This window comes from Leptosomus discolor, chromosome 5 (assembly GCF_034619465.1).
Source record: "Leptosomus discolor isolate bLepDis1 chromosome 5, bLepDis1.hap2, whole genome shotgun sequence".
NCBI lineage: Eukaryota > Metazoa > Chordata > Aves > Leptosomiformes > Leptosomidae > Leptosomus > Leptosomus discolor.
The window spans coordinates 60,881,696-60,890,001 of record NC_141395.1 but is presented as its reverse complement, the minus strand read 5'-3'; positions in this window follow the sequence as shown (position 1 = coordinate 60,890,001).

The window sequence follows — 8,306 nt, the reverse complement described above, 5'->3', positions numbered from 1 at the left end:
TTGTCAAGGACACTTCAATCCTTAGAGCAACAAGTGCCATGTCTGTACCGAGTCTGGCCAGGAGAAGCCAGCATGTTCGCTGAAAACGGCAGCCAAATTGGAGGTTGTCTTGATAGGTTTCTTGATGTCCCAGATTGTTGGAATGAAGTTTTATAGTTGTGCCCCTATTTTCATCAGGTTTTATCTCCTCCTACAGGAAGAAATTGCCAGACCAAGACAGGGATTTTTTCCTGCACTTTATGTCCACATTCAGGCTGGGAAGTTGAAGTCTTCCAAGGAAGCAACCAAGTGAGTTTTATCTTCTCCTCAGTGTCTACAGCAGCTTCTCTAGAAAGCTTTATCTGTTTAGGGGATTTAGAGATTAACAGCATGGCCAGAGTGTATACTGTCTCTGGACACACAGATTAAGTGTGAGGAAATATTGGCTACCCCTCAATTTTTATCCTTCCAGCTCTAGATCTGTGATGAGTAAGGAGGGGGGAGGAGGACACAGGGGAGTGAAATGAGAGACGGGTGCTGCAGTGTCAGCTAGCTGGGTTTCTGTGACAGAGACCAGTCATCAGGGACAGGATTGCATATAGTGATGGAAGGTTTATTACTGACAGAGGTTTTTGTCTTTACCCTTTTGCCCTGGACAGTCATGAATAAATAAGTAAAATTTGAACACTGAAAAATAACAAAATGCCTTTCTGAATTTTAAGAGCGTCACGTGTTAGTTCAGAAGAAAATGATCCCAGCTGCCAGCATTTCCAGGAGTCCCAGATACCTCCTGCAATGCAATTATGCAGGCTCAGTCGAAAACTATTCTGCACATTTGGAGCTAAAGGACAATATAATAAATGACTGCAGTGAACTACATTGCTATTGCATCAGATTGCATCTGAATCCACTACTAGTGGGTTTTCTGGTGCTGGAAATCTGCCCTTCAGGATCTCATTGTCCTCTTGTTTGTTTGCTTACATCCTCCTTGATACTGCAATACCAGTGCGAGTCCAAGGTAGATTAGAAGCAGCTGTTTTGTAGCAAACAAACAAAAAACCTTTGTCTATTAGCCGTTATCACTTTTTTCCAGTGGGGAAAAAAAAGCCAGCTGTCTGTTTGCAGACAAGCGAAACTTCATCAAATGGCTGAACTTTTTACAAACAGAAAATTTGGAGCTTGATCCAAGAATAATTTCAGGAAAACCTGATATTAGTGGAGCTTCATTTACTTTGAGGAACACTGCTAATTCCTGCAGTTCATGATACAGCCTGTAGCTCTAAGTCTCTGAATACTGCCATGAAAATATGTCAGTGTTATTGTGCTACTGCTCACTTGGAGTGTGTCAAAGACTTCTACAAGCCTGACAGGAATATATTGAAAATGTAATTTCAATAAATAAGCAGCATAACATAGTAGGACTAAAGTTTGAAAAGGAAAAATGAAGTGCAAAAATGTCTGGCACAGTGGAGAACTGAAAAGTAAAACAACTGAGTCTAGTCCTAAATGTATTTTTTAGTATATTGAAACACTCCTCCAAATGATTATGCTAACTGTAACCCACTGATCTCTGTGGCTACAGGGGAACAGGGAACACGAGGAGGTCTCTTCTACTCTGGATCTCCCACTCTCGTTCACAGCAGATGCACTGAAAGATACAAACGGGATTTAGACACCCAGGCCTTAATTTACTCCTGTAGCTCTAATGACTAGATGTAAAATGGACTGTTGGTATGTTCTCTGAAGAATAGGTGACAGAATGTGAATGTCATAATCTTAAATCTTCCTTTCACATTTTCTTGTATTTTAATTAAAAGATGGAGAAATGCTAAAAAAAAAAAAAAAAGTAGGACATCTTTCTTCACCACAGGATATCACCCTACCACAAGGTCCAATTAAAATATTGAATTATTAAACTCAGGACATTTAATTCATATTGCTGAACATTGTTCTTGAACATAGTAATGTACATCTTCAGGAATATGCATAAAGTCTTGAAATGCACTTACTGTCTTCTATGTAGTTTAATATAGGTTTGATTTTACAAATAAAGGTAAGTTTGTGTATTAGATTTCAAATAAAAGCAGTTTTTCAGAGTAGAGTAGAATGGTCTATAAAGTACCTTTATAAATGGAAACAAACCTAAAAACTAAATTAACTGCTTTGTGTTCTAATTTGCATGTGTATTTTACACACACTTGAGAACTAAAAAATTCATGTTCATCTTGGAGACTTCCAGAGTTCTGCAAATCCCTGGCACTCTTAATATATTACCACTTATTTTTTGACTTAGCTTAAATGGGTGGGCATATGATTATATTGCCAAGTTTTATGAATCAAGTCATATACAAATTCTCACTGAGAGTCTTACAATTTTTTCATAACCATGCGATTTGGGGCAAGGGAAGACAAGACCTAGAATGACTCCTAGACTGTTTGGAATAGGTACTATTAAGATTAAGGTACCTAAGTAAGAGTTGAAGGTATAACAGTATACATTAATGTAATACACATATATTTACACACACACACGTGTGTGTGTCTACTATCATTTCGGACATTTGACAGAGTAACTGTTGTGTTCAGAAGTTTAGGTGGAAAAGTGTGGTACTGCTTGGAATGCTTTTGCTCAAGCCAGTAGCTGTCAGTTACTGTGTCTGTATTTAGCAGCCTGAGAGAAGCTCATAGAAGCCCTCTCCTCTAACCCTGGCTAACCTGTGGGTTATGTTAAGGTCTTACTACAGTTAGTTAGATGATCTGACTCACAGTTCTCATGAACCTTCACCTAAAAGATACCATTGCTTTTGGATTTAAGACTTGAGTTCCTCTTGCCAAATCCAGTTCAGTTGTGCATTAAGAGCCAAATCATGACTTTGAAGGATAGTTTCCACTGGATGGAACAATGGAAAGGAAGAGTAACACTGAAGTAATGTAATCCCTCTCTGAACATCTAGCTCCTGTAGGAATTCCTCCCTTTGAAGGTAGCAGCTATCCTACAGTGCCCATGCCCACCCCTCAAAGTTTACACCCCATGGTTTTCTCCAAATTGCAACTCACACTATAAAATGGCATTAAGTATGGCTAAGTCAAACAAAATCTGTTAAGAATTTTAAAACAACAACATCCCAACTGCTATTGTGTAAGAAAAACTAAGCACTTCAGTCTTGGTCCTGGAGAATTGTAGGCATCAGTTTTAGCACATATTAGGGAAAGAGACTGGCTTAAGTTCCTGAATGAGCTAAAGGGCTGTAGAACTCCCCTGGCTGAGATCCTGCCCTCCGACTCAAAGTCCTCCACTTAGAGGTTACGGGTGCACAGTACAAACCGATGATCTGGAACCACGGGTAAAGATTAGCTGCACTCAAGATAAAAAAAAAAATCTATTTGAGCAAAATATTAACACATCACGTTGGCTGTATCTTCTTCCAGCCCTATCAACCTCCAGAACACAATTACCACTATAAAACTAGAGTTCATTCTGCTTTTTTGAACTTTGGGCTCTACTTTGGAAGTAGTTCACTACTTCAGACTTAAAGCTGTTTCTGTCTTAATGACCGGTGGGGACATGATGTGCACGTGCAGGCCAGATGAAGAGGTTCTAATTTAACCTAATTAAAAATCAAGAATATTACCAGTGTCAGTATGGAGCTTGAAAAGATAATTGCTTCAAAAACTGTGTGTAAGAAAAAATAAATTGAATTTAGAAAATGAAAAATTCCACAAAAAAGCCTGTAGGCTTTTTTATAGCTCCTTCCACACTAGCTAATTAGCCTCTTAGGTTTTGAAAACTTCTCATGAAATGTTCTCTTAGTATTGAAGAGATTTTTTTTTTGTTTTCTTTGCAATCATGAAGTCTTTTGTCTTGACTTTTTCTTTCCTTTGGCATATTCAGGTTTTTTGCCTTTCTTTTCCCCTTGATCTTTGGGATAGTCTACTCTAAAATCAAAATAGTATTAATAGTTTAGTTCTTCATTTTATTCATGAATCAGCTGAACAGTTTTTGTGACTGGATAATTATTAAAAAGTATTTCAAAGTTTTATACAAACATATTCACCTATAAATTCATTGGTTTGACTAGACTTTAAACTCAGGCTTCTCTTGTGGGTTTATTATGTTTTATACAGTAATATGTATACATGTGTAAAAATTATAGAGAGATTTCAGTGGTAGAAGTTTCTTCTAGGTATCAACAAGTAGATCCTGTTCCTTACTCCTGAGAAGCTAAATCCAAAGGTGAGAGAATGGCTGCTAACAGCAGCCTTAGGACTCTAACAACTGGAGTGAAAGACTAGATTTTCTTCTGAGATGTCTGACTATAGACTCAGATTCTCTCCTATCTTTTGATGCTATTCAACCACTTTAGATAACCACTGATGCTTATCTAGTGTACTGGAAATTCTGTAGTAAAATAATGCTAATATAGTGGTTCTTAAGCCACTTCTGGGGCTGTTATTAAGGATGCAGGCAGAGGAATCAAGGCATCACCGTACTTGTTGATGTTTGCTTGCCATCTGGGTCCACATCGCCACAGTAAGAGTTAAGTTGCTTTAGTTAACCATAAGGAAAGAACAAAAGTAGTTTTAACACCAGCCATGTTATCATGTTGTAGGTACTCATCTAAGCATTCTGTTACAGGGTGTAATTGCAGGCTGAATTAGGTCACACTTTGTCACATGGCTTATTCCAAACTGAAGTTCCTTCTGTTTGAATGTCCTTACAGCAGCAGCAATGTACTTTAATAAATGAAAAATCTTGGGCAACATTTCCAGAAATGTCTAAAACTATAAAATTAGTCAATAGCAATTCATGCACCACATGACAGAAGTGCTATTATTGTCAGGGAAACTACAGAGCCCATGACTACAAGTCATGATTTAATCTGAACAGTCAGTTGAACATAAAACAGTTGGAATAATATTTAAAGCACAACATCCAATACGTGTAAGAGAGACAGTCCAGATTCAGCTGACTAACAAGAAAGAATAACTATTATTACATTAGGGACGTGAATTATTTTCAACTGAGGCAACAAATTTTGTAGGCAGTTCTTAAAACTTGCTTGTACACAAATCCCTTTCTCCTGTGGGGGACCCAGTTACTCTGTTTATATTCTAGGCACAGAGCTTACAAACTGCCTACAAACAGGTCCTCCGGTGATAGAGCATAGAAAAAGAGCAGTGACTGACTCCAAGCGCTCTGCAGCAGTTTGAAGAAACTAATGTGAATCCCAAAAGCAGCTAGTGGAGCATGGTGCTTAAACTAATATGCCCTACAAAATTAGCTTGGGTGCAAGCTACAAGGATGCAGCTACACTGTCACTGGCTGCAGACATACTTCATTTGCAGTTAACCGAGCTATATTTGGACTGTTTTCCACTGCACAACGTACAGCATGTCCTATGTTTGTATAGTCCTTAGCATAATGGGACACTACTCTTGATTTGCCTCCAGACCGCACAGTGATACTAATAATAAACACCAGGGAAATAAACGATCACTTAACACATTTGAAATATTTCCTCCAGCATGCAACAGCAATACTAATACGTACACCAGCACAATCCAAGCAGATTCTGATGTATGCTATATATTTGTAACACAATGGCCTTGATCCAGACATTTCTGGCACCATCTTCTACTGTCTTTCATCATTTTGCAGTACAGTTATGTAGGGTACTCTAGATTTGAGGTAGCTGTGGTCTAGTATTAAAATTAATGTAGAATAAAAATCTAGTTTATTAGCACTGTTTAGACAACTGTTGTGCAAACAACTGTTTGTTAAAAAAAAAGAAATCACTGAGTAGATGGAACAAATAATTTTTGTCCCAGTCTTCAGATGCTGTGCTGCAAAACAATTGCAAGTCTGGGAGGGAAATCTAACTAATATCGCAAAACAGGAATATTTAGAATTCCATTGATGTCCTTCTTACGATAAAGTACTTGAGTTTTTCTGCAAAAAACAGGTGAAGTAAGTTTAGATGTGGTAGAGGTCTCACCAAAAATTAAACACTGATACTGAATATAGCAAGATTTCTTATGACCTCACCTGAAGGGAGGTTATGGGACAGAAAATAATGAGATTGGTAAAGGAAAACTACTGTTACTTCATTTAGCTGAGTCAACATCTTAAATTGTCCCCATTCTTATTGTGTATTAAAATGGTGCCGAGAGGTCCCAACCAGGACTTGGCATTAGGGAGACACTGCAAGACTGTCTCCTACAGTTTTACAGATAGTCAGAGCAGGAATAGAGAGAAAGGAATTAACTGGAGAGAATTTTTACAATGGGTCGTGAAAATGCTGTTAAATTCATGGGTGGCATTTGCTAACAGCATAGCCTGAAGTGACAAAAGAAAGGGGGAACTGATGAGGAAGGGGTATGAAGAGAAAAAAAGAAGAGCAAGGGTGGCGAGAAGGAAGCGTGTGTGGCAGGCAGTGAAGCTGAAGTAACTGTAAACGACCAATCGTTAAAAAGAAAACAATATCGAAAGCAAAACTAAAACTACGGGGGTGGGGGTGGGGGTGGGGTGTGCGGATGATCATATTCTGGTATCGCCAGTGGGTGCCTGATAATTCTGTTGAAGCTGGTTCAGTAGCTTCACACGCCAACCTTGAGCTTCAGACAGAAGAATGACTGCCTGCTACAACACCTTGGTGTGGTTGAAGGTTAACCATGTGGGCACTTTCAGGATGTTTTATCTTCACCTGCCTTCAAATACAAAAGAAAGATGGTGTCAACTTCTGTGCCAGCTTAAAATGATTCCTACTGATAAACTTTTATAGGTCATTTTCAGATAAAGGTAAAAAAGCCCCACCAAACAAAAAATTACAGTCATGATTAGAATTTCATGTATATAAAGTTATGCCTATGGTTTATTACGTACTTTTCAGGCATAGAAGAAACAATATTATTCTCCCCAAACACCAAAGAGATTAAGACAGACAGGTCTCAGCGGAGGCCAACAGAAGAAGCAGCAAAAAAAAAAAAAAAAAGGGAGTAAGACTTTTTACTCAGATAACTTTGCTAGGAAAGAAGTCTTTTGAAATACTTTAATATAGATTTGGTGAACTTGCTAAGGGAGCTACGTGGGAGAATGTTGCTTGACGTCCTGAGAGTCTTATCTAGACTACTAACACATTCTCTTCCCTGGACTTACAAGATCCGGCTCATCACATATGCAGGCAAACAGCTCCTGCAGAGTGTTTTTTCTCTAGATCATTACTTCAGTATCTCACCTTTGGCTTGCCAAGCTCATTTAGTATCGAGGCAGAACTCTTCTGCGTATCATCCTTCGCTCTACCTCTTTGAGGACAATATTGAAATTAAGTCCATGATGCCAGCGTTTGACGCTTTGCTCTCTGCTGCCATGAATGATCAACCTGGGTACATAGTAAAGGGTAGCCACTTGTTCGTGCAAGTGACTGAAAGCAGTTTCACCAACAGAGGTATCTGGGTTGTTTGGAATAGCATTTAATCTGAAAAGATAATTACAGTTGTCTTCTTTGTTATGCAACTAAAATCTATGGAAAGAGAATCATATCACATCTCTCAATACACACAACTGGGTGGTAGAAACTGGGTTGAACTAGACAGACAAAAATAACTTTGGGAGGAGCGGAGGAAGGCTATGGATCATGTGCTGATTTGTTTAATGTCGACTTAACCCTATGGCAGAGAGTTTAACAAGTTCCAGTAAGGACTTGCACGCAGCACGTACAGCTATAATTACTGTGGGAGGGTTAGAAGTCCCCGTGTGTTCATAGGCTCTGTCTGACGTCTGTTCATAAAAGCAGTAATGCCTCTCTCAGTAGCTACAGACCAGAGCTCCTGAGCATCCTTCCAGTGCCCCATTATTAATATTATTAATTATTAATAAATAAAAACAAAAAAAGGAATGGGATACACTGCATGGAAAATAGGGTTTCACTGAAGAAGTTGGTTAGACTTGCAAGCAGAAAGGTTGTTGGCTAAAATACTGTGGGTGTTTTACTTATTTGTATAAACCTATAAACGAAGGTTGTTTTCTTCTTCCTTAAAGTGTTAATTTTGTATGCATACTCATGGCTTCTGAGAGGTGAACAGTCACATCCCTCACAGGTTCAAACTGTGGCTGGACAAATTTCCTGGGGACTAATACACTGAGGATTATTAAAGTCAATAATACCATCTCTAGTACAGGGTGTTCCTGGGCCACAACTTGTGTTGGAAAGCATTCATGCTCATCTGGTTTACCTTCCTTCTTTGGTGGCTATTTTTAATGCTGCAAATTCATCCAGATGCTCACCCTTAAATAAACCTCTCCTCCCTCCCAAAAGAGACATCCCCCC